Source organism: Chelonoidis abingdonii, chromosome 6, assembly GCF_003597395.2.
Source record: "Chelonoidis abingdonii isolate Lonesome George chromosome 6, CheloAbing_2.0, whole genome shotgun sequence".
Taxonomy (NCBI): domain Eukaryota; kingdom Metazoa; phylum Chordata; order Testudines; family Testudinidae; genus Chelonoidis; species Chelonoidis abingdonii.
In genome coordinates this window covers 31,976,142-32,000,977 of record NC_133774.1, presented here as the reverse complement: position 1 = coordinate 32,000,977, position 24,836 = coordinate 31,976,142, and the positions used below count along the sequence as shown (strand labels likewise).

Sequence of the window (24,836 nt, the reverse complement as noted above, 5' to 3'; positions counted from 1 at the left end):
AAAAGCAACTTAGAAAGATTTGTAAAGGGGGAAGGGAGGGTATTTTCTACTGAGTCTGAAAACAATTATCCCCTGTCTTTAGAATGGTTTGATGTGAACTCTAGTTTAAAACGATACATTGATTCCCCATCTCCCTTTAAGCCCCACAAGATTTATCTACTTCTTCCCCCCTCCATCCTTCCACTCTCTATCCTGTGAAAAGTGTTTTTCTGGTTTTCATTTCTGTCCCTGCATGTTGTTGGGTTTTGAGCGATTGCAGCCCATGAAGTTAACTTTTAAGGCACCACTGCTGCTATTTGTCTTTGCCTTGTTTTGCCTTCTCTCTGGTAACATGATGCTCATGTCTGCGTTGTCAATAGCATATGTGCTGCTTTGTGGTGTCCTTTTGTACGGAAAGCTCTCATACTGCAGCTATTCTGCTATACTGCTATTGCATCGTAAACATCTGGGGCTGTACTCGTACGGACCTCACACACATTTCATTGGCATCGTTTTTAAAGAAGAAATATTTTCAAAGTAAAAGTCACAAGGCTGTTTCAGTGGCTGTAGTTTACCCTATCGAGTGAACGTTTCTCTAATACTAATTAGCTTCTAGTAATATTGTGTCTCTGGTAATATATTTTTGATGAGTATCAGAGGGGGTAGCCGTGTTAGTCTGGATCTGTAAAAGCAGCAGAGAATCCTGTGGCACCTTATAGACTAACAGACGTTTTGGAGCGTGAGCTTTGACGAAGTGGGTATTCACCCACGAAAGCTCACACTCCAAAACGTCTGTTAGTCTATAAGGTGCCACAGGATTCTCTGATATTTTTGATAGTCAGTCTTGAGAAATGTAATCTTTGTGCAGGCAAGAAAATGAATAATCTCAAGTGGAGGGGGTGGGGAACTGTAGTAAATCACAATACATTGTAGTAAAAACATTGTACAATACATTGTAGTGTAATTTTAAATGCCAGCATCCCTGTGTTGGAAAGGTAGCCTGTGCTATACCAATGTTTGAGAAAGCTACTTTATTTGATCTTACCGGTGAAGAGCAGCTGGTTAGGCTTAGTTGTTTTTTTAAATCCAGATATACCTAGGGATATATGCCCTGCTAAACTAAAAATAAATGAGAGCTGCTTGAAACAGTAAGTAAAGTACAGACTGTGGTTTGGCAGGATGCCATGTTGTATGTTAAAAAAAAATATTACAGTTAATTCTCCGGTACTTGTATTCTTTCTTTACACCTCCATAATATGCCTTTTTTCATTTGAGTTCTTGTGTCATTGCTTCCACTTGTTACAGCTAGCAACCTATTTTCATATTTTATATTATCACAGGTGTTAATTCTGCAGTGTTAGACCTATGTTTGTAATGTTTTAGGTGTCAAAGCAGATTGGCTTTACCATGTAGTCTTTTAATTTTCACAGAAAATAGTTTTATGAGATACAATCATATGCTGAAGACTTCATTTTGGTAGGTTAGCCTGTACCTCTAGCTGTTACCATTATTGTACCATGTTTCTTAATAGAGCAGAGTACTGAGCTTCTCAGAAATGTGTTTCTAAATGTGTACTCCTCTACTTGTAAAGTAAATAGGTTTTGTGTGAACATATTGCTTCAGGAAGGGAATGGGAATTAATGTCTGATTCTGCAGACATTAATGCAGGCAAGTAACTTTACTCAGGTGAGTAGTCCTATTTTAATCAGTACAACTATTCATTTAAATAAAGTTACCTACATGTGTAAGTGCCTAGAGGATGAGTCCCTAACTGAGGAAAGAGAATAAAGGGAAACACAAACATACACATGATCAGAGCCCCAGTCCTACAGTCCTTAGGTAGGAGCAACTCCCCTTAATCTATCTGGCATTATGCCTAGGACTTTTTGTTTTTCACCCAACACATAATAAAATTAGAAAGTAGTTAATATTCTTGTTGGCATGTCATAGATATTTTCAGATTTGCAGAATGTTTGTCTGCAGTGCCAAAAATTAAATAAAACATACATTTGTTTACCTATTTTCCCCCCATGCACATAAGAACTTCAGAACGGCCATACTGGGTCAGACCAATGGTCCATCTAGCTCAGTATCCTGTCTTCCAACAGTGGCCAGTGCCAGGTGCTTCAGAGGGAATGAACAAAACAGGTAATCATCAAGTGACGTAAGTCAAACATTAATTCAGAACTACAAAATAATTATAGCTTCTTGTCAGCAAAGTTCACATAAAGTAAATGAAGGGCACAGTTTCTTCAAAATGAGTAACTTGAGAGTGCTTAAATGAAGCACAGTACTGGAATACCTTTAAAAAGCAACCCATGTGGATATATAATATTTTAGTAAGTATTTAAGTTGTTGCTATCAGATCAAAAAGAGTCAAACATCTACACTGTTCTTTAACTACATACCAATGCAAATTAAAATGTCTTAATGAAAGCGCACAACTGTGTTAAATGATCCCCACCTATGTTGCCTTGTATTTCAAGAACATCCATATCAAAACATTGTAAATGAAAAGCATAGGTTCTGTGAATCATAATTTAACATGTGGCTATGTAATCAGAACGCCACCATAATCTCCAGATGGACTGAGTCAGTGGCAGTATTTTGTATCATCATTGATATATTGTCAAAATGTGTAATTACATGTGAATAAACTCCTGCCATACCTAAGAGGTAAGCCATCTAGCCAGCCCATCAAACTGTAGTTTGTTAAATATTAGGGTGTTTAACCTCTGAAATAAGTTCCTCATCCAAAATCACATTTCCCTAGACAAATAATGATTACTATTGACACACATGGCTTTATTTTTTAAATATTTTAATTTGGGGATTAATTTCTTTCACTCAGATGATAATGTTTAAAATCCAGTTATACTACAAAAAATGTTATCTATGGGGCTGCAAGCTTCTGATATGCTATGTAATTAGACAACAGTTTTAATGGCTGCTTGACAGTGAAATGCTATGAAGTAAAAGGAACAGTTGAGAAAGTCAGGATAAACCTTCAGAAAGTACAATTTAGTTTCAAGTTCCTAAAATGGCTCAAGAAGCATTCATTGCTTTGCTCTATAAATATTATATAGTATGCACTAAATAAAGATTTACTTTGGCAGATGTTTTCCAACTTGATTACACCAGAACTGTTACCTCAGCCTTTACATACCTCCAGGATAACAGAACGGGTGAATTATGACTATTCTGTAAGAAGTCTGGGGGACCTTGCATAATTTATCGTAGCTGGAGTATATCTGTCACTAGATATACATAGTATAGTTTAGGTTTTGTTTTATTATTCTTTACATCTAGAGCTTTGCCCTTGAAACTCTACCACTCAGCACTAGTTCTTACCTCAGTGTTACAGCTGCAAGGTCCTCTTGCTACAGCTCCTGATAAGTCCATTTCTAGAAGTGAATAAAACAGCTGTAGTGCTCTCCAGTGACTGTGAGCATGTGTGAAACAAAAGCCCTGAGTAATTACAAAAGTATTGCCTATAACTTGACATCTGAGATGGCTACGAAAAGTGTTACGCTTTTAGCATATGTAAAGATAGAGGCATTGCTGTGTGTAGACATATGGCCCAGTTGCATCTTACTGGAATTAGTGGGATTGCATGGGTCTAATGGAGAGTGAATTTTGGCCCATATAACTTATGATGAGTTGGCTAAGGTAGACATACATTAAGTCTTTTTAGTATTACACTGTCAAAAACAATAAAAAATTGATGACAAAGTCAACTTTGTCTGAAGGCCTCAAAGTATGCAAGATATGAATGTTAATAGGGATAGCAACAAGTAAATAGCAGTAACAAGGGAAGAGGGTAAAATATGAACTGCACAGTTATTAAGTTCTAGAGCCTGAACAGGGATTGCAGAACTGGGTTCATTTTTTTTTCTATTGTATTAAATCTGTGGGCCTGATCCAAAGCTCATTGAAATCAATGGAAGATTTCCCATTCACTCCCATGGGCTTTCACTTCCAGTAAGGTGGTATGTGCACAGTGCTGTACAAAAGATACTATAGAAGGTGGCACAGCAACTACCACAAGGAATTTACACTCAAATTAGGCTGGCACCATAGGGGTATATTCTGAGCTAGTGTGAACTGATTAAATCAATGGAATCACACTGATTTATAGCAGATGAGATTTATCTTCTAGTATACCTACTTATTGACTTTAGTGGGCCCTTGCAGTCTTTCCATTGACTTCAGTGAACTTTGGATCAGATAGATAATGCACAAAGAAAATCTACATCAATGTCACCTATGTTAACAGTGGCACATTAGATTAAGGATACATGACTATTTAAGAAAAATCTGCTAATTTCATTGTCTCTTGTAATTGTTTACAGCTGACAAGCCAATGTTTAACTATTCCCAGGTGTAATAAAACCATTTAATTTGATTGTAAATAACAGTGAGATAGCTGCAATAAGATCAGATGTACAACTTTAAATAGAAGACTAGAACATTGAACAAACAGTGCTGTCTTAATACTGCATATTTTTAGAACAGAATGTATGAGATCATTTTAATTCTTTCAGAGTTGGTTTAGTATATTAAGCAATATTTTTTTTTAAATTAAAGACTACTTTCCAGGCTCATGTATTTCTCTGGTGTCACTTTTTACAAGTTGTTGTTGACAGTTCAAAAAAATTTTTAAAAAATTGACCTCAGGAAATCATATACTGCCTCCTAATAAATACTTTTGTTTCTTGGGAAGGAAATCTATATATTTTTATTACTTAACTGGTATCTCATTTAACTCTAGGTTGTTCCTGGAGTTCAGTTACATAATTTATAACCATCAGCATCCAAGCACAGACACTTGGGATTTATGTATATGGAAGGAATTGTATTATTTAATGTCTACATGACACTCTCCTGTTACCTTGACTGCATTACCACCATGTGGACCCTCCACACTGATAATGTAGCCTTATCATACATTTCTTAAGATTTACAGTTGTAAGGAATCTTTTTTTCTTTTTGTCTTAATAAATCTGATTTATAACCACTTGCAAAAGAAGACTTGAGACAGCATTAGGTGGGGATCACCCTGACAACCTAAGAAGAATATGAGACCAAGGACAAGTAAGCTTACATATTCCACCCTGCTATTTCAGTCCTAACTTGGTAAGGACCATAATATGTGGCTCAAGGCAGTATGAAACTTCTCAAGCATGTTCCACTATAGTGTAAGAACCTCTGTCTTGAAAGAAGGCATTTTAAAATGTTTTCAGAAGTCCTTCTTAAGTCTCCAATCTTATGTGCCCAATCCAGCTCACATTAAAGTCAGTGGGAGTCTTGCCACTGATTTCAGTGGGAGTTGGATCAAGTCCTGTAGGATAAAGTTTTCGCTCATCTACAGAGCCTTAGTTGTTGAAGGAAAGCTTATATTTGCAAGCAATGTCTTTCCACCCTTTGTGTCTTGGGTGGTTCCCAATTATTTTTATCACATTGAAGATTCATGAATGTTAAACACAAACAAGGTAGAACCTCCTTCATGTGTGTGCTAATGGAAAAAAAAATCCTTTCTGAACCACAATATTGTTTTTTTTCTCAAACGTTTTCCAGTTGAGGAGGTAGAAATGGTGTCAATAAAGTCAGTAGAGTGATTAAGCAGCCACTATGGGAGTAGTTCTAGAGTCTATCCATTTTTCTTCTAAGCTTGACTTAGTCTTTAATTAGTCAAAAAAAAGTACTGAATTAAGATTACAGTTCACACACAAATCTAATGTCATCACTATTCTGTGCAGCTGCAGCAAGAAGTGGAGTGTTAAAGTGTATTGTTGCAGGGTATCTTTTTAAAATCTTATTTCTAAAGACTTTAATGATCTCATTTGCCTTTTAGAATAGTACAAATGTTCCTTATAGTGTATAATTCCAAAATTTGTCAACATTAATAGTGGATATTATCTTGTTGGAATTAAATGAAAATTTCGCATCACTCACTCCAGGATATGAAACACAACTTCTTTGTGTAATGGAGGAAGGATTTACAAATGGACTGTATACCAATATACTTTAATTTCTTTGTTGGCATATGCACTATTATTACAAGTCAGACCATGCATGGCTAACACAGAGATTATCCTTCTCTTACCCTAAAGATTTATTTAGTGAAAAAAGCTCTCCAGTATTTTAATGTCTATGGATTCTTATTATTTAGATGCTTTATTTTTTCTGTTGAATCAGTGGTATTTATTACTTGGTTTTGTGGACTGGGAAAATCATTTTCTCACAGTACTAGTTGCCTTTGTTGCTAGTGCCAACTCATTGTAATGAACAAAGAGGCTTTACAATATGGAATAAAGAAGAAATAAGACAGAAAACATGCCATCCAAAGCTTTAAGAAGAAATCAACCTGTTTCTTGGAAAGCCATCTCTGTCTATAAACACCAAAATCTTCAAGGAAAAAAGTGTGTACACTTTCATCTTTGAATGGATTATTAAAACTGAATTAATCCTTTGAGGGGGTACAGTTTTACACAAATGTGAGTTTTAATTAATTTAAATGTGAGCCAGGTCATATGCAAAACAATAGCTTTAGAGGCACTCTTTGCTTTTAAATCAGGTCACTTTTGTCCTTTCTTTTAACATTCTGTTCTAACTGGAACAGTAAATCAAAGAAAACACTTAAACTATATTCCCATGTAAGGTGGAGAACTGGACAATACCTTTTTACTGCTACTAACACGTGCATCCAATTATTGCTTGATAGATTCATAGTAAGTAGCAGTAAAGCATTACCTTATTTTATAGTTAGGCTAATAATTCTTTAGCCTATCTCCTTACATGTTTAGCTCTAAATAATCTGTCAGTATTGTATATCTTCTGTGATTAAAGAGGAATTTTCACACACTTGGGCAAGCTTCAAAAATTAAAATATGCTGAAACAAAAAGCTGTTTAATTTCTCTCTAACTTTCCACATGGTGTTTCTCTTGATGCTTGTACAGTAGAGCCTTGTTCGCAGTAACAATTTGTAAGAACAACTGCTGCTTACTAGCAACATTTTCTCTGGGAACACTTTCCCTAATGTGAAGTGTCCACTTAGCAACATAGCCACCACATAAGAGCAACATTTGTGACATTGTGACGCCACATACTCCACTTACTTGCATCATTTTTTTGTGTGGCAAAAACAGACAAAATGCCAAGAAGCCTTTAACTCAGGGGTCAGCAACCTTTCGGAAGTGGTGTGCTGAGTCTTCATTTATTCACTCTAATTTAAGGTTTCGCATGCCAGTAATACATTTTAACATTTTTAGAAGGTCTGTTTCTCTAAGTCTATAATATATAATTAAACTATTGTTATTGTAAAGTAAGTAAGGTTTTTTAAATGTTTAAGAAGCTTCATTTAAAATTAAATTAAAATGCAGAGCCTCCCAGACCAGTGGCCAGGACCCAGGCAGTGTGAGTGCCACTGAAAATCAGCTCACGTGCCATAGGTTGCCTACACCTGATCTAACTGAAAGAAAAAGTACAGATTATCCAAGACTGTACAACTCCAGGAACTATTCAAAACCAAGTTGCAGTCAAGTGGGAATTGCACAGGTCGGTTGCATGCAGAATATGGAAGCAGAAGGATAACTTTTGGCTAAATACTATGACGGACAGTTGAATAACTGCCGTAAGAGTGGGTGTGAAGGAAAGCCTCTGATGTTGACCAGCTCTCTTTATATGGTTCAAGGAGAAGAGGGCACAGGGATAACTGCTTGCTGGACCCACAGTCAAGGAAAAAGCCCTTCAGCTTGCTGCTTCATTTGGATTAAACGATTTTAAGGCAAATGACAGTTGGTTTACCAGATGGAAGAAACGCTTCAATGTCACTTTCAAAGAAGAGCATGACAAAAAGCAGTGGGCGGACACACGAGCAGCTTAGCAGTGACAGTACGAAAAACTTCCTCACATTCTTGAAAAGTTTTCCCTGCTGACGTCTACAGTGCTGATGAAACAGGACTTTATCTGAAAGGCTCTGTGGCAGAGGACATGTAGGGAAAAAAATTAAAAGCAAGAAGGAGGGAAAGCTTCAAAGGACAGGGTAACTCATCATCCCACTGTGGGCTCAGAGGGATGTTTCCATGGAATGATCAAATGGTCTCAAGAAGACAGGGTAGAACCCCCACCCACTCCCGCAAACTTTGCATAGTCTGCATGTGTGGAAGGCAAGGGACGTATAGACTTAAGGTCAGAAGGCACAATGCAGGCCACAGAATCTCACCCACCCACTCCTATTGAAGTCCTCAAATTGTGGCTTAAAGACTTCAAGGTGCAGAGAATCCTCCAGCAAGTGACCCGTGTGCCCCACACTGCAGAGGAAGGAGAAAAACCTCCAGGGCCTCTGCCAGTCTTCCCTGGAGGAAAATTCCTTCCCCACTCCAAATATGGCGATCAGTTAAACTCTGAGCATGCAGGTAAGGCTTACCAGCCGGACACCCAGGAAAAAATTCTCTGTAGTAACTCAGATCCCACCCCATCTAACATCCCATCACAGACGATTGGGCATATTTACCTGCTAATAAGCAAAGATCAATTAATTGACAAAATTAGGCTATGCCATCATACCATCCCCTCCATAAACTTATCAAGCTTAGTCTTGAAGCCAGATATGTCTTTTGCCTCTACTACTCCCCTTGGAAGGCTGTTCCAGAACTTCACTCCTCTAATGATTAGAAACATTCGTCTAATTTCAAGTCTAAACTTCTTAGTGTCCAGTTTATATCCATTTGTTCTTGTGTCCACATGTACTAGCTTAAATAATTCTCTCTTCCCTGGTATTTATCCTCTCTGATATATTTATAGAGAGCATCATCTTCCCCTCAGCCTTCTTTTATTAGGCTAAACAAGCCAAGCTCTTTGTCTCCTTTTCATAAGACAGGTTTCCATTCCTCGGATTCATCCTAGTACCCTTCTCTGTACCTGTTCCAGTTTGATTCATCCTTCTTAAACATGGGAGACCATAACTGCACACAGTATTCCAGATAGTCTCACCAGTGCTTGTATAAGTACTACAACTCCTATGTCTTACTGGAAATACTTTGCCTTGATGCATGCCCAGACCACATTAATTTTTTCACAGCCATATACATTGGTGGCTAATGAGTTTGAGTTTGGCTTCTACTCGGATGTGTAATATCTACCTCCATACCTCATTCCATTTGTCATCTACCATTATCCCTAAGCTCCTCTTTAGCCTCATTAAAGACTTGAGACAAGTATTGTATAGATATTTGGGCCATGCCTAGATTATCCTTAACCCTTTCCACTCCATCCTCCAGTGTTTATGGTCCCACTTCTTTTCTTGTTTTCTCTTATTAATTGGCTATAGACCTTTTACTATTGGTTTTTAATTCCCTTTGCAAGGTCAGCTTTTACATGGCTTTTGCCTGTCTTCACTTATATCCCTATATGTACTGACCTCAATAACGTACTTTTCTTTGCTAATCTTCCCATCTCCACTCCTTTGTAGGCTTTCTGCTTTTTCTTAATTTCAACCTCTCTGAGATGCAATGCTCAATCCAGCTTGGTCTACAACTCCTGCCTATGAATTGTTTCCCCTTCTGGTGGATGCAGGCTTCATAGTTTCTGCAACTTTGACTTGAAGTAATTCCAGGCTCCTCTGCCTTTAGATCCACAAGTTCTTCAGTCCAATCCACTTCCCTAATTTCCTTAATTCTTTAAAATTAGCCCTTTTGAAATCAAAAACCCTAGTCCCAGATCTATTTTGTATCCTTCCATCTAGTTTGAACTGAATTAGCTCATGATCACTCGAACCAAGGTTGTCCCCCACCACCATTTCTTTTATGGGGTCCTCATTACTCACAAAATCAAATCTAAAATGGCATCCCCTCTTGTTGGTTCTTCAACTATTTGGTGAAGGAATCCATCAGCTGTCGCATCCAGAAAAATCTGAGCCCTATTATTATTACTATCATTTGTCCTCCAGTTATATCTGGGAATTAAAGTCTCCCATGATCACACAATTCCCATTAGTGTTTACTTCATAAAAAACATTATAGATGTCTCTACCCATATCCAAATCAGATCCTGGAGGTCTGTAGCACACCCAAGCACATCTCAGAGGAGGCTCTAGTAGCTTCTTTCCAATGTGATTTTTGCTAAAGAGACTCTGTCTTATCCATTCCATCATTCTTATTTCTTTACCAGTCTACCTCATTCATTGGTATACAATGCTACTCCACCACCTTTACCATTTTTTCTGTCTTTCCTAAACAGCACATACCCTTCAATATCTGTACTCCAGTCACGACTACTATTTCACCATATTTCTGTTATCTCTATAATATCCGGTTCACTTCCTACACCAGTAGCTCTAGTTCCTCTATTTTGTTACCTGGGCTTCTCGTATTAGTGTACAAACATCTTAATTTTTGTGATTTGGCTTCACGGACATTCTTTACCCAATTAGGCACAGACATTCTACCACTAGTATCACCTATTAGACTGGCCTCTACACTACCCTTCCTCCTTATAGCAAGTGCAGGGCGTGGAATATTTCATATGCAGTCATGAGGCAAGTTTGTTGCAGATAAAGCATGTCACTTTTTTTTAACTGCACAAATACTCAGCTCAGTCTGAGTCTTCTAAGGCTTCTGGAAACATTTAGTGCACACTGAACATGCTCAAAGGATTAACACAGGTACTGGTACAGTCAGTTTCATACTAACTGAATTGAGCTAAATCATTACAAGTCAGGTATAAATCAGTTTAAGTGTGTCCACACTGAGGTTTGGACAGGTTTAACTAAATTAATGGAAAAAATTTTTGGGTATAGACAAGGCTGAGGTTTTGAGAAAGATTCTGGAAACATTTTGATATACACTCAGAATGATCTGAGGCTCAACACAGAAGTTAGGGGAACACCAACAGACCTGGTTAATGTTGGCTGGGATCAAACTTGGGACCTCTACCTGAGCTAACAGATTAATATTGCTTAGCCAAGGCTCTGGCAGACTCCTTCATCTCTAGCTGGACTAGGTGCCACTAGAGGGGGACAGTGCCACACCAAGAAGGTATGGGTTACATTAGCACAGTCACTCAGATACTTCTAACATAACTGTTTTTATAAATTAAAAATGTGAGCTACTATGCTAATTAGACATCACCCTCTCCCTGAACGTGTGAAGTCACAAACCCTCAAAGGATGTGTACAATTTCTTAGAGTAATGTGGCTGAAATTGTTACACTGCAGCTTCTGTGCATGCCGCCCAGTGATAGCCAGTATTTATGCAGTCATACATAGTCTCTGGTCCTTCCATGCACAATAGGGAATTGGATTGTTCCCTTCCCCCAGAATCTGTGACAATATGCACTGTTGCTATGTCCTCCTACCTGTAGCTGATGGCACAACTTCAGTATTATGAGTACTAGTGAGATGAAATACACAAACTGAAAGAGAACACCTTGGTTTAAACACACTGCCCTAGAAGTTATCAGCTATGTAGAGCATTCACAATCAAAAATCTTTGCTAGAAGAGTTAAGGTTGAATTTTTTTCAGTGCAACGTAGCCAGCTCTCGAAAGTTTAATATCTACATTTACAACAATCTATTCATTTCTAGAAAAACAAACAAACAAACTTGGAAATACTGTGTGAGAATGATGAGTAAAGCCTGTTCCCCACTGCCACAGAACCCGTATCACTCACTATCATTGTCCCATTGTTTTTGTCTTTAACGGAAATATTCTGTACACTGTTGCAATTGTGTATTGTGTAGTAAAGTTTTCAAAAGAAGCACAGTCCTTCAGTACACTAAGTTATGTCAGAGTTCTGCAAAGTTTCTGACAGGTTAATATAATGGTGCAGTAGAAGAATCTTTTTTATAAATGATCTGTCTAGTGTTATGAAATATCTTTATTGTGTAAGCTTTACTGGTTTGTATACTCAGCTATTTTAACTACATGCATTTCAACTATGATATCTATTTGTAGTGAGTAATGAAGTAGTATATGTTAGTCTTCTAATGTATGGGAAGTGGATCAGTTTAATAGGAAATGGAAGTTTAAGGCCCTAAGGAGGGGAGACTTTAACTGCAATTCTGCTGGAAGTGCCAGGAATGGATTCCAGAATTGAGTACAAGGAACCTTTCCTTTTCTATGCTTTCAGTTACACCCCCTTTCTCCCACTGGGTCCAAGCAGCATGGAGCAGGTAGCTGTCTGATTCAAATGCAGAGAGCAGAAGAGCCAGACCTGGGGAGGAGGGCCAGCATAAATTTGGACAAGGAAGTGGGGGTGGAAGAGGCTGACTGGAGGCCACTGAAGGAGAGATTGAAACTGGGAACCAGGAGACAGAGGAGACTAGAACTGATTGAGCAAGGAGACTGGGGACTGGGAGCGGATGCGGGGAGACTTGGACAGGCTGAGCAAAGAGACTGGAAGGGAAAGGGGAGGGACTGAGAGTGAGTGAACGTGTATGGGAGAAACAGATTGCATGAGAAGCTGAACAAGGAAATTGGGACTAGGAACTAGTTGGCTGGGAGACCATCCTTTCTCTTCCTACATTCACTACAACCTTCCAGGTTCTGCAACAAATGAACCAGTGGGCTTACAAATACAAATCTCCTTCACTATGTAACCAAGCTTTATCCCCAGAGCGGATCCTCCTCTACACTGACTGAGGCAGGATCCTGTGGGAAAAAAATTGTATGGATGATGTAACTAAGAGACTGTGTCCTAATACATGTGCATAAGGGGGTAGAATTAAGGTTGCTTAGGCAATCTTAATTTGGGCATTTCCTAACTTTTGAGTGCTTGACTTTGCAACCTTAATGATGTTCTTTTAACATAGTTTTTGTGTGTATAATATAGCAAGAGACCGAAGTGAAGACTTCAATATACTGTTTTATTACATAATATATGTTTATTATTTCAGTCTTTCAAACAGTTAATCAAGATTCCCATCTAAGTACACAAACTGCCAGGAGGTTTATTTCTTTTCAGATCATTCTAAAGATGAGATGAAGTTAGAGGTCACAAGAGATGAATAATAGCTTTCAATGCAATTTCATTTAACTCCAGACTTCAATATCATTGACTTCCGAGGAAGTAAACAACAAGGGATTTACTGCCTCATCAAATGATCATTTTTAGGCAATCATGAGCCAAGATTTTCTTTTTGTATATAATCATATGGCTGATTTTTTTTTCATGGTATGATTTATGTTTTCATACAAGTATTTTAGGTATATTAAAATGATGTTGGGGAAAGGGAAACAAAGATCTTTGAAAGTGAGGGAAATTGCCCTAAAGTATCAAATAAAACTTGGTAACCTCTGTAACTGCTTCTGCTTCACAGCTTTACTCATTCATTCAGTGCACTGTACGGATCATTCAATTGCATTGCATAGCACAAACTAACAATACATGCACTCCCTTTAGTCAAAATTAGTGCAATACATTTGATTATAGGATCAGCTTCTTGTAGTAGCTGGACACAACTACAAACATTAAAAATATAATAGCCAGTGATCAAACAGTATTGCTACAGATGCAAATGGGTCCTGTCTTAACAAACTGAGCCCAAATCTTATTATACAGTACAGCAGTGTTACATTCATGACAGACAAGGTGTGCTAAACATCAGAAATAATTGTATCTTAAAGACCTAAACTTGGGATGTTTCAAGACTAGATCTTAATTCTGTGGGTTGGGCCTCTCTGTAATTATTATAAAACATTTCTATAAAAACATAAATGTAGATGCTTTAGGAAATATGCCATGAGCACAGCTTTTTTCTGTTCCCCTTCCCTATACTTCTATATGCTTTAGTAGGGTATGTCTACACTACGGGATTATTCCGATTTTATATAAACCGGTTTTGTAAAACAGATTGTATAAAGTTGAGTGCACGTGGCCAAACTAAGCACATTAATTCAGTGGTGTGCGTCCATGTACCGAGGCTAGTGTCAATTTCTGGAGCGTTGCATTGTGGGTAGCTATCCCGTAGCTATCCATAGTTCCTGCAGTCTCCCCCGCCCATTGGAATTCTGGGTTGAAATCCCAATGCATGATGGGGCAAAAACAGTGTCATGGGTGATTCTGGGTAAATGTCATCACTCAATCCTTCCTCCGTGAAAGCAACGGCAGACAATCATTTTGCGCCCTCTTCTCGATGCAGACCCTTGAAAGATCTCCCCTGGCATGATCGCATCCGCCGATTCCGCCTCAATCAGAAATGAGCCTGTCCTTCGTCAACTTTCTCAAGTCATTATAGGTTCAACCGTATGCTAATAGTTATGCCGCTGACAGGAATAGTGGCGGTTAGCTGCTCCTGTGTTGACACCAGCCCAGCATTACGATGTGCCTTTGCAAGCGCAATAGTGAGATAGGTGTCATTCATTCCCTGTGGTGCTGCGATCTAGACTCACCATTGTAAAAACCTTGATGGGATGTGATTGGAGGATTGATTTCTGATTTCTAGATTTTGTACTGTTTGCAATGGTGTGATAGTTTATGCAAGTGATGTTATCATGGATTTTAGGTTTGCCATTACTGCTGCTGTCATGTGGGTGGTGTCTACCTGGCCCTGGACCTCCACTGAGTCGGCTGGGGTTGATCGACCGATGGACACAAATTAATGTGAATGAACTTCACCCGTTGGGCCTCCTTCACTTCTTTCTATTATCGTTTTTTAGTCTACAGATAAGAGTCACTGGGTCGATGCCATAGAATACATGGGGTGTCTTAAGATACATTACTAGATCAATATCCGCAGAAGCATGACTCCGACTCCTGGGTCAGAAGCACACAGAGACATCCATGACAGCAAAACCTGTATAGTGCTGTCATCGGACTCTAAGGTGTGCACCACATGCCACAAATGCTGCACACTGTTTGTTCCTCCCTACGCTTCCCCCACCCTGCCTGGAGATGGTACATTTTTGCTCAGTGTCCCCCGATTTGTGTGAATTGAGTAAAATAATAACAAAAAAATGTGTTTCAGCGAATAAGAAAACCCTACTGACTTCTTAGCGGATGAATATGCCCAGCGTAGTCGGAGCCGATGCAGCGCTCCAGCTGCAGCCTAATCACCGTAGTACGTTCTAGGCAGGAGAAGAAAATGTTAGAATTGGATGACCACCATTAGGGGTGAGGAAAGAAGAGACCGGTCAGCCTACGCGCCGGCAAGTAGTATTGAGTCCAGAGAGGTAGTACAGCGCAATACGTTTGCTCGTGAGACACGTACAAGGGGAGGCAGGTGAGATAGATAGAGACATAACAAGACTCCAGCCTCCATATCGTGAGGCGGGACGGATTATCCCCCTAGCATTCTGATACTTCGTGCAGAATGACAGGAGAAGTTGCAATTCGCCCAATTTTGTGACCCAGCGTCCCCCCCGTGCCGACATACAGTCAACCTCGAGAGGCCGAGCCAGGAAGACTACCCTCATGGTAGCTGCTATGATGGTTTATCCACCCATTTTGTAACGAAGCTTCTGTCATAGGAAAGGAAGGGGATGGGATCTTGTACTAGACTGCCTCTCAGGCTGTGCCCGCAGCCACCTGGCGGAATGGCGTCCCGAAGTCTTGCAGGTAGAAGAGGTAACAGTAGTCCAAGGAGCGGTGCGGCTCGAATGTGAAAAATGGCAAGATAGACACATTTTCCCGTTTCCCGTCTTCTGACGCGGTTTCGAACCCGATGGAGGGCCTGCAGCACTTTAGATCAGGTAGACGGTGGTGAAGGATCGGCCGCCCGGGGGGGAAGGGGGCATAGAAACTTGACGGGAGATGATACCCCTTAGACGCCTGTGATCCTAATGTTTGTTGACCGTTTCAGCAAAACTGTCGAGGATACTGAGGCCACCAAGAATGCACAACCATTTTCCGGAGCTGCGGGTGACTGTAGGGATAGCTGTAGCCAGATCCTGCCAGGTCCCGCTGCCTCCGGCTCCCGTCCAGACAAGCTCCGATTTGATTTGCGTCTTCCGGTATCTTGTCCACACAGCACTGGGTGCGTGGGAGTACGCCTGCTGTGGCCTCTATCTATTCATAGCCTGGGAAGTTTTTTTCACATATGCGTTGTCAGGTTGTCTTCCTTGTTAATGGAGTTCTGGGAGTCGAACAGATGTGTCTCCCCTTACAGGCGGATTTGATCCCACTATTTCTCTTCTCTGTACTAGTCCATGCGTGGAGGCTCTTTTGGGCATTTGGGGACTGCTTATCGCACCTGTGCTCCCCATCAGAGCTCTCCTTTAGAGCAAACAGGCAACTGAAACCTTCAAAAGTCCTCTTTACGGGTATTGTTCCTTTCTACCTGGCAAGTGCCTCCGAGGTGTCGACTTCTTTCCTATGAGCAGTTCACAATGGTGCACTGTGGGATACCGCCCGGAGGCCAATACCGTCGATTTGCGGCCACACTAACCCTAATCCAACATGGCAATACCGATTTCAGCGCTACTCCTCTCGTCGGGGAGGAGTACAGAAACCGGTTTAAAGAGCCCATTATATTGATATAAAGGGCCTCATTGTGTGGATGGGTGCAGGGTTAAATCGGTTTAACGCTGCTAAATTCGGTTTAAATGCGTAGTGTAGATCAGGCCACAGGAATTTGATCATGACATCAATTTCTGACATTAGGCTATTCCAAATCAGTCTACACCTCCTTGAAGTGCTAAATATATCTTAGAGTTGGGGTATCCTTTTTTTTCATTATTGTCATCGTGCCTTTGGCATCTTAGGGCTTTATTCTTTTGGCTGAATTTGCAACAATTGCATTTACTTTTACACACACACACACCTACTCTTTTTTCCTTCTCTTATGGCACTTACAGTATAACTCTTCTTTGAAATGACAGTCCTCTAGTTTATACTCTATTCGACTACAGTGAAAACACTTACAATAAGGTTATTCAGTCTGACACTTGGCTAATGTGACATTAATCTGGTGTACATCACTCTTGGTCATTTCTTCTACTTCTCTTGCTGCAGTCTTCATTAAAATAGACACATCTGCAGCTGGAAAACATGGAAGATCAACTTCCGTTTCTCTGTGTCTTCATGCCTCAGACCACACACCAAACAACCCATCCAGATTTGCTCAAAATATACCATGCTTGTTTAATTTCTACCGTTCTACCACACAGTCACTTGTGGATTCCACATGCTGATTCTGCTTATGCAACAAAAAATGTTTTGCTATGGTAAGAGGATTTGGAGACAAAGACCTTTGTAAAATACCTATAATAATCTCTGTGAAACTCTTCTCTTTTGACTTCATTGGTTTTGTGAGCGTACACAATAATAGATCATACAGGTAAACAGGGGTGTTAGCTTTTGTATCTGCTATGCTATTAGCATAATAAAACCTGCTCTAGTCTTTCAACATATAATTCATCATAGGGATCCATATGTCCAATAAACCAAACCACCCGACACAGGCTCAAAAAGATATTTAGTGCTGTTTGGAATAAAATATTACAAAATTGCTGCTTCACTGACTAAGGAAGTGTCAATCGCAATCGCTTAGTCTGGAATCCCATCTGTATTGCCAGTTTGTGTCATTTGTAGGCTTTCTTGAGGAGAAGCTGTCAGTGTGAGGCCAACACACACAAGGAAAGTCTTGAACGATATTGACAAGCAAGAAGATCAGTACACAGGAACATCCTGTAACTTGCTATTACATTATAGGCAATGTAACCATAGGCATCACTTGCTAAGTGGCCCAACATTTCCCATTAGATGCACAAGGGGGATGAACTGAGGCACAAGAAACCTTAAGTCTGGTGTTTCCTAACTTCAGAGTGCTTGAGTTTGCAAACTAAATGTTCCTTTAATGGGTTTTTTATTTAATAGATGGAAACGCCCTTAGAAACAGCTCTATCACATGTTACAATACATTGCAGCACCAACAGGACTTTGATCCACATGTTTTCTGTCTTTCCATAGTAAACAGTCAGCCACAGTCAATATACTAAGTACTGTACCATGTTACCTCTGCTAACTGATGGAAATTGCTTTTCTAATTAAATTAGAATTAAGCCTCACAACACAACTACAGCATAAGCAGAAAGCATTATCAGCTGCAAGCCATACTGCATTCTAATATTTCATTTGTGGACCTGATCACAAAAAAAAAAAAATCAGAAAATGTATATGTCATTCCGTATCTGCTTTTTCATTTCAATTTCATTTTTTGCAAAATCTTCCTACCTGCTGTAGTCACATGTGTACATGAATAGGGATGATTTCTGTTCAAGTTATAGTCTATACTGTTAACCAACACTTAACACATGCTACTGTACTTCAGCCTGGTACTTCACACTTTATGGGCCTAATCCTGCTTGCCTTACACACACAAAATGCCCACTGATCTCAGAGGAAGTTTTATATGACTAAGAAAGGCAACATTTGGTCTTAAGAGTACTTTCCCTGTAATCAGGATGCCACAGCCATGCAACAAGCATTAATCAAAATGTTTTCAGTTGAACTTGGCAGTATGCAACAATTGACACTAACCACAATCTGCAGCATATTAGCAATGTGGCAGGCTCGTTGAACTGATCGTTCTAAAGCAATATGCCTGGGTTAAAACCATCAAAATATCTACATAGGGTTTGAGATAACAATTTGTTATATCCTGCTGAGCTGCAGCTCAGCCTGTATTTGGCTTAGTTCCTTTACATGCTGCCATTTTATGCTCTTTCCTGGTATCAAATGCTCATAAGAGACTGGAATTTTCCACCACAGAGTTTATTTTCATGTAAAAGCCCATTAAATGCCATACTAACTGTCAAAGTAATTTTTTTTCTTTCATTGAATTTGATGTAAGAATGTCAGAATTACCAGACTAGGACAGATCAATGATTCATCTAATCTGATATAGTGTCACTGATAGTGACTAATGCCACGTAAGTGTAGAATGAATAATGGATCGGACTGTGCAAAGCTATAACACCATGGACAATGATCCCAACTAACAATGTTTTTTTATGCCCTGAGGCATGAGAATTGACCAACTTTAAAATTGTTTTTCTAGCTTGATCATACTGTAAAGCCCCAAGTTTATTAACATTTAATCTGATGCACAACCGGTTATATGAACATTTTCCTGCTGCCAATGTCTTCCTTCTGTCATGACTTCAGTCCTTCAACTAATGTTCACGCAGCTGAACAGGTTTGAAAAGACAGAGTTTTGTCAGGAAAGGAGAGACAGAGTTATATCTGTTACCACTCATTATAGTCATTCAGGGATAATGTATAACTTGTACACTCTACCTACTATAATTCTGAGATGTTCAATTTTATGAACTTTTTGATTTTATGAAGTATTCAATCCCCAATTAGTTCATAAAATCGGAGTTATACTGTATACTCAATATTATTTGTAAGGGAATTGAACTCCCTTAAATGGGAAGTCATGATCTGAGTGAACTAGTTTTTCTTCTGAAACATACTTCTCATAAAAACATTTGAAATATAATATTAGTGCAGTAAAGAAGAATTATCTACCTATTAAGTATTACAAACAGAAATTAATTTGTCTACCCTATAAAGTAAAGTATATTGTTTTCATTTCTTTAAATTATAGGTTTATTTATTAGATGCCAATAAAGTTTTCTAGCACTGCTATAAAGTAGCATAGTTTTCAGGGAAGCTAATTTTCACCTCACTTTTTTGATGATTCAGTATATCTGTCCTTCTTGTGTGCAATCAGCAAAAGCCAGAGAGAGAGTCTAATCTCTAGCTTTTACATTTCTAAAATTACCTGGAACTGTAAATGTTGTATTCTGTGAAGGTTAATTCAACAGTTCACTTGTTCATAGATTATAAGGCCAAAAGGCACCACTGCGATCATTAAGCCTGACCTCCTGTGTAACACAGGCCATAGGACTTCCCTGAATTAATTCCCATTTGAACTAGAGCATATCTCTTTAAAAATAATTCTTCATCTTCATAGGTAGATACATTGAGTTCCTTTCAGATTTCAGAGACGAACAAGGTCCAGTCACCTGTATCTGAATTTTCAAGATCCCATGACACTTTTCATGAAAGTACTGGTGTTTACCCCAGTGTCCTTGCTCAAAATTATGTCCTTCTCTTCCTCCAACTGGTTGGCTGCAACTCTCCATCAAGGTGACTACATCTCAGTGGCACTGTATAAATTCCAAGACTGATGCTGCAAGTCTTCTGTACATGGAACTCCTATCACATACTAGCAAATATGGTAACACATGGCTAATAGAAGGCGTGCAGGGATGAGTTTTTCCAAAGGAATCCTTAAGGGCATAGCTATTTAAGTATGTTCTTGTATAATTCACAAGTGGTCCTTGCACTGCTGATATAGGATCAAGGCTTTGCAGAATCAGAGTGAGTCTGTAAATCTCAGAATAAAAAGTGCTATATGTTGTTCCATTATTTGAGCCTATGACTGAATTCCTTCACAGGACAATTTATTGTACATATTTTCTTGCTGTAGGGTACTTCTGCTTTCAAATGGAGCTGTTTGCTGTCAGATAAAGGCTGACAAATGTTTCAATTATTACAGAATGTCTAATTATATTCTCAGCATTTAGTCAGATAAAGGATTTTCCTCCTTTTTGCGTCCCAGTAATGAATTCTAGCTAACATAACCTGGTATCAGTTTTTTGGCATTCCTTATAGTAAGGGTAGATTTGTTTTCTGGTTTTGAAGGAGAGCTGATATTCACAAGTCATATGTCACAAGCCACTAAAAGTGTCAGAACCCCATAGCAGGCCCTTGGTGGCTTGTTAATCTCTCCTTTTTAAAGGAAACAGACTAATTCACTTAAATATAATGAGAGCCATGCCTGGTATACCCTACTTTCTAAACAGTGTCAGCTATACAAGACCTGCCTTATTTCTTCACCTTTTTTGGCTCCAGCAATTAAACATTAAGCTAAGAAGCATGTTTTTTTCTTTTTGTCTGAGCTATTTCAGATGTCAAATATGTGAAAAATGGAGGCTGCAGTTTTTGTAATGGAAAAATATACAAATGTTTTGGGAGGTTTTTCCCACCCTAAATTATTGTCAGCATGATGTAAAAGATAAACCTGGATGTTAAATGGAGAGACCAGATGTATGTCTAACCTTTTGCCCTCGTTATTCTAATTGGCTTCCATTAGGAGGAAAAGAAGTTAAAATAGCTCTAAACAAAAATAACTGATGGTAAAATAAACTTTTCAACTGGATTAGAGTCCAATATAAAAAAAGAAAGTATTATAGTACCCTATACTAACAGTCCAAAATTCTACATTTTATACTAGTGATACTGTTGTACTTTGAGCTATTATGTTAGAATACTCCATGTTTAGTTTTAATAAGATGGAGGGGACAGCAGGATCCCAAGCAACAGTAACATAAAAAACATAACACAGATCAAAATATTCAAATCCAAAAGTTCCAATCTGGATTGTCATAAATATAAAGGGAAGGGTAACAATCTTCCTGTATACAGTACCATAAAATCCCTCCTGGCCAGAGCCACCAAATCCTCTTACCTGTAAAGGGTTAAGAAGCTCAAGTAACTGGCTGGCACCTGACCCAAAGGACCAATAAGGGGACAAGATACTTTCAAATCTTGGGGTGGGGGGAAGGCTTTTGTCTGTCTGTTCTATGCGGCTTTGGCCAGAGCAAGATCAAAGAAGCAAGCAATTTAACTCCTATAGAGTTAGTGAGTATTTAGCATGAAAATGCATTAGATTTACTTTTATTTTGGCTTGTGAATATTCTCTGTGCTGAGAGGGAGGGTATTCCTGGTTTTCTTTTGATAACTAAAGTTTTGCCCAAAGGGAAACCCTCTGTGTTTTGAATCTGATTGCCTGTGAGATTATCTTCCATTCTAATCTTATAGAGGTACTCCTTTCACCTTTTTTCTTTAATTAGAACTCTTCTTTTAAGAACCTGATTGATTCTTCATTGTTCTAAGATCCAAGGGTTTGGGTCAGTTGTACCCGTTGGTGAGGATATGTTCTCAAGTCTCCCCAGGAAAGGGGGATTGTTCTCAAGCCTGCCCAGGAAAAGAGGTGTAGCAGTTTGGGAGGATATTTGAGGAAGGTAGTGCTCCAAGTGGCCCTCCCTAAATGTTTGTTTCAATCACTTGGTGGTGGCAGCGTTACCTAATCCAAGGTACAAGGAAAGATTTGAGTCTTGGGGAGTTTTTAACCTAAGCTGGTAGAAATAAGCTTAGGGGGTATTTCATGCGGGTCCCTACATCTGTACCCTTGAGTTCAGAGTGGGGAGGAAACCCTGACATGGGTGCTTGAAGTAAATAAATAGGTGTCAGACTATAGATTTAGGCACCCAGATTGGAAAATGTTATAGTTCCTTTCACTTTGAAAGAGCTCTGGAAACATTCAATATTTAATCCTCACAACAGCCCTGTATTATTTCTCTTATTTTACAGAGAGGGAAACTGAGGCAGGGTGTTTAAAGGGTAGAGTCTGCCACCCATTTTCCTTCTATGTAGTACCTTATTTCACAAGTACTCCCAATGATTAGGTCATGGATGTCTCTGGATAAAATGTGCTCTTCCTTTCCCTTTTTCCATTAACAAAATGAATGTTGATGACTGTTTACTCAAATGATTATAACTTCCCAATGCTTTATGTAGTACATTTGATTTACCTTTCATATTGACATTGTCCTATAACACCTTACAGAGTTAAATACTACATGTACAAAGTTGAAATATAGAAACACATAAGTAGAGAGAAAGAGAAATGAGGAGAGAAGGAAATGTGTCCAGAAGATTTTGAAAACAGATGAAGAGTCAATATGAGAGAGAAGTAGTGGAAGGATGTTCCAGATAGAAGGAGGTGAAGAGAGTGTCTTGAACTAAAGGTTACATGGCTATATGAAAACTACTAGTGAGAGTAGACCAGTGCTAGCTGGGGGAGAAGGAAAGAGGGGAGCAAATATAAGTCCATCAGATGTCCTGGGGAAGTCCATGGTAGATGAGAGTTTGTTTTAGCATGAAAGCACAGAATAAGATAAAATGTATTCCAATTTATTATTTTTAAGTGCTGACAGTGTGCTTAGCACTGGTCAGTAGATAGATTTCAAGACAGCCCATGCCCCAGTTAATGCACATTCCAGAAGACAGGCATAGACCACAAGATGAATTGGGAAATCCAGAAGAAGCAATTACCTTAGCTACATTATTTTTATCCCTTTTTGCAGTTGTATGTTGACTTTTTTGCAAGAAGAGTGAGTTCTTAGGAGGGATTTAAACAAGGGAGAAGGTGAGGTCACAGTGGGGTAAAAAGGTCATTGCTTGCATTGAGGGAGGCAGCATGAAAGAAGGTTTGAAAATGAAAGAAATAAAGAAGGTACTGAGGCCAGGAGAGTAAAGGGCTAGAGGGAAACCTCATATAAGATGATATCCAAGATTTAGATTGGAGAGCATTTGTATAGCGCTTTGAAGATGACTTTCTTCTGACAGCTTCAGCTAGGACAACTGTGACATTGCTAACATAAGCATTCCCTTGCTAGAAAGTGTTTACCCATAATCCCTTATAGTGCTCTGATCTGATATCACTTAGAATAGTGGAAGGAGTTGGCTTTGTCTGTGAAATGTTTCTGTGACCCAGGGCTGGAAAAGAGAACAATGGGTGAGAATCTGCTGCTGAGACATTAGAGAAAGCAGGCTTTTATTTTAAACATATGTGTTAATCATGATTCAAAATGAGGACCAGGGAGAAAAATCTTTAGCTGGCATAGAAGGGCGAAGGAAGAAAATTATTTACATTGTAAGCATACCATATGAATTATTCATGGCTCAGAATGGATGGGGAGTGGGTGAGTTCAAGCTTTACATTTGTAAAATTATGGCTAAAAGCGTTGAGATGAGTTTTTCTTTAGAAGTGGAATTGTGAAGGGAAGATTTGTGTGTGTGCTAGTGAAAGAAAGATTGGGGCTGTTTAGAATAGAGAGGAGATGAATCAGGGGGTTCATGATGAAAGTAGACAAAATAATGAATGGTATAGAGTAGGGAGATCAGGTCACTTCCATATACTCTGTCATAATACCAGGACAAAAGGGCATTCATTGAAATTGAAAGGCAACACATTTTAAACCAATTAAAAGGAAATACTTTTTCCTACAATGTACAGTTAGCATGTGGAACTCATTGCCACAAGATATCACTAGAGCAAAACTTTTAGCAAGATTTTTTTAAAGGACTGGACATTTATATAGATAACGAGAACATCAAAAGTCATAATAGAAAGGTTAAAAATAAATGTTTGAGAGGGATAAAAAATACCTCATGCACCATGGCATAAACCAACCTCTAACATATGGGGTTTAGGAAGAAACTTCTCCTTATGGGAAGGTTATCCCATAAGGAAAACTATCCTGATGTGAAGGAAATATAGGAAGAATAGTAGGAGGTCAATATGGCTCTTTAATGAACTAAAAATCAAAAAAGGAATCCTAAAAAAAGTGGAAACATGAACAAATTGCTAAGGAAGAGTACAAAAAATAGCACAAGCACGGACAGAGAAAATCAGAAAGGCAGGTGGTTTGCAACCTTTTTTTCATTTGTGAACCCATTAAAAATTTCAAATGGAGGTGTGGACCCCTTTGGAAATTCAACTTGTGGTCCACAGACCACGTACCATAGAAGTCTTGGACTGAAAACTGACTGAACAGAATTCAACTATAAATGTTGCACGTGCTTGGCACCACATTTGATGCAGCGTGAGAAAGGGCACTGAACTGTGGGCTTCTATGATTACAACAGTACTTCTGGGTTTTGACCTGTAGGTGGGGTATTTTGATTGATCGGAAAAATGGAAGGCCTTTTCTGGGATCTGAAACTTCATTTTCATAGTCACCTTTGGCAGACCCTTTAGACACAACCTGAGGATCCTAAT

General features: G+C 38.9%; 1 protein-coding gene across 1 annotated transcript in view; it reads left to right on the top strand.

Annotated features, from left to right (window-relative positions):
* FGF10 (fibroblast growth factor 10) overlaps window positions 1–24,836 on the top strand; it is a 97,023-nt gene that overhangs the window by 1,096 nt on the left and 71,091 nt on the right. The window lies entirely within an intron of this gene.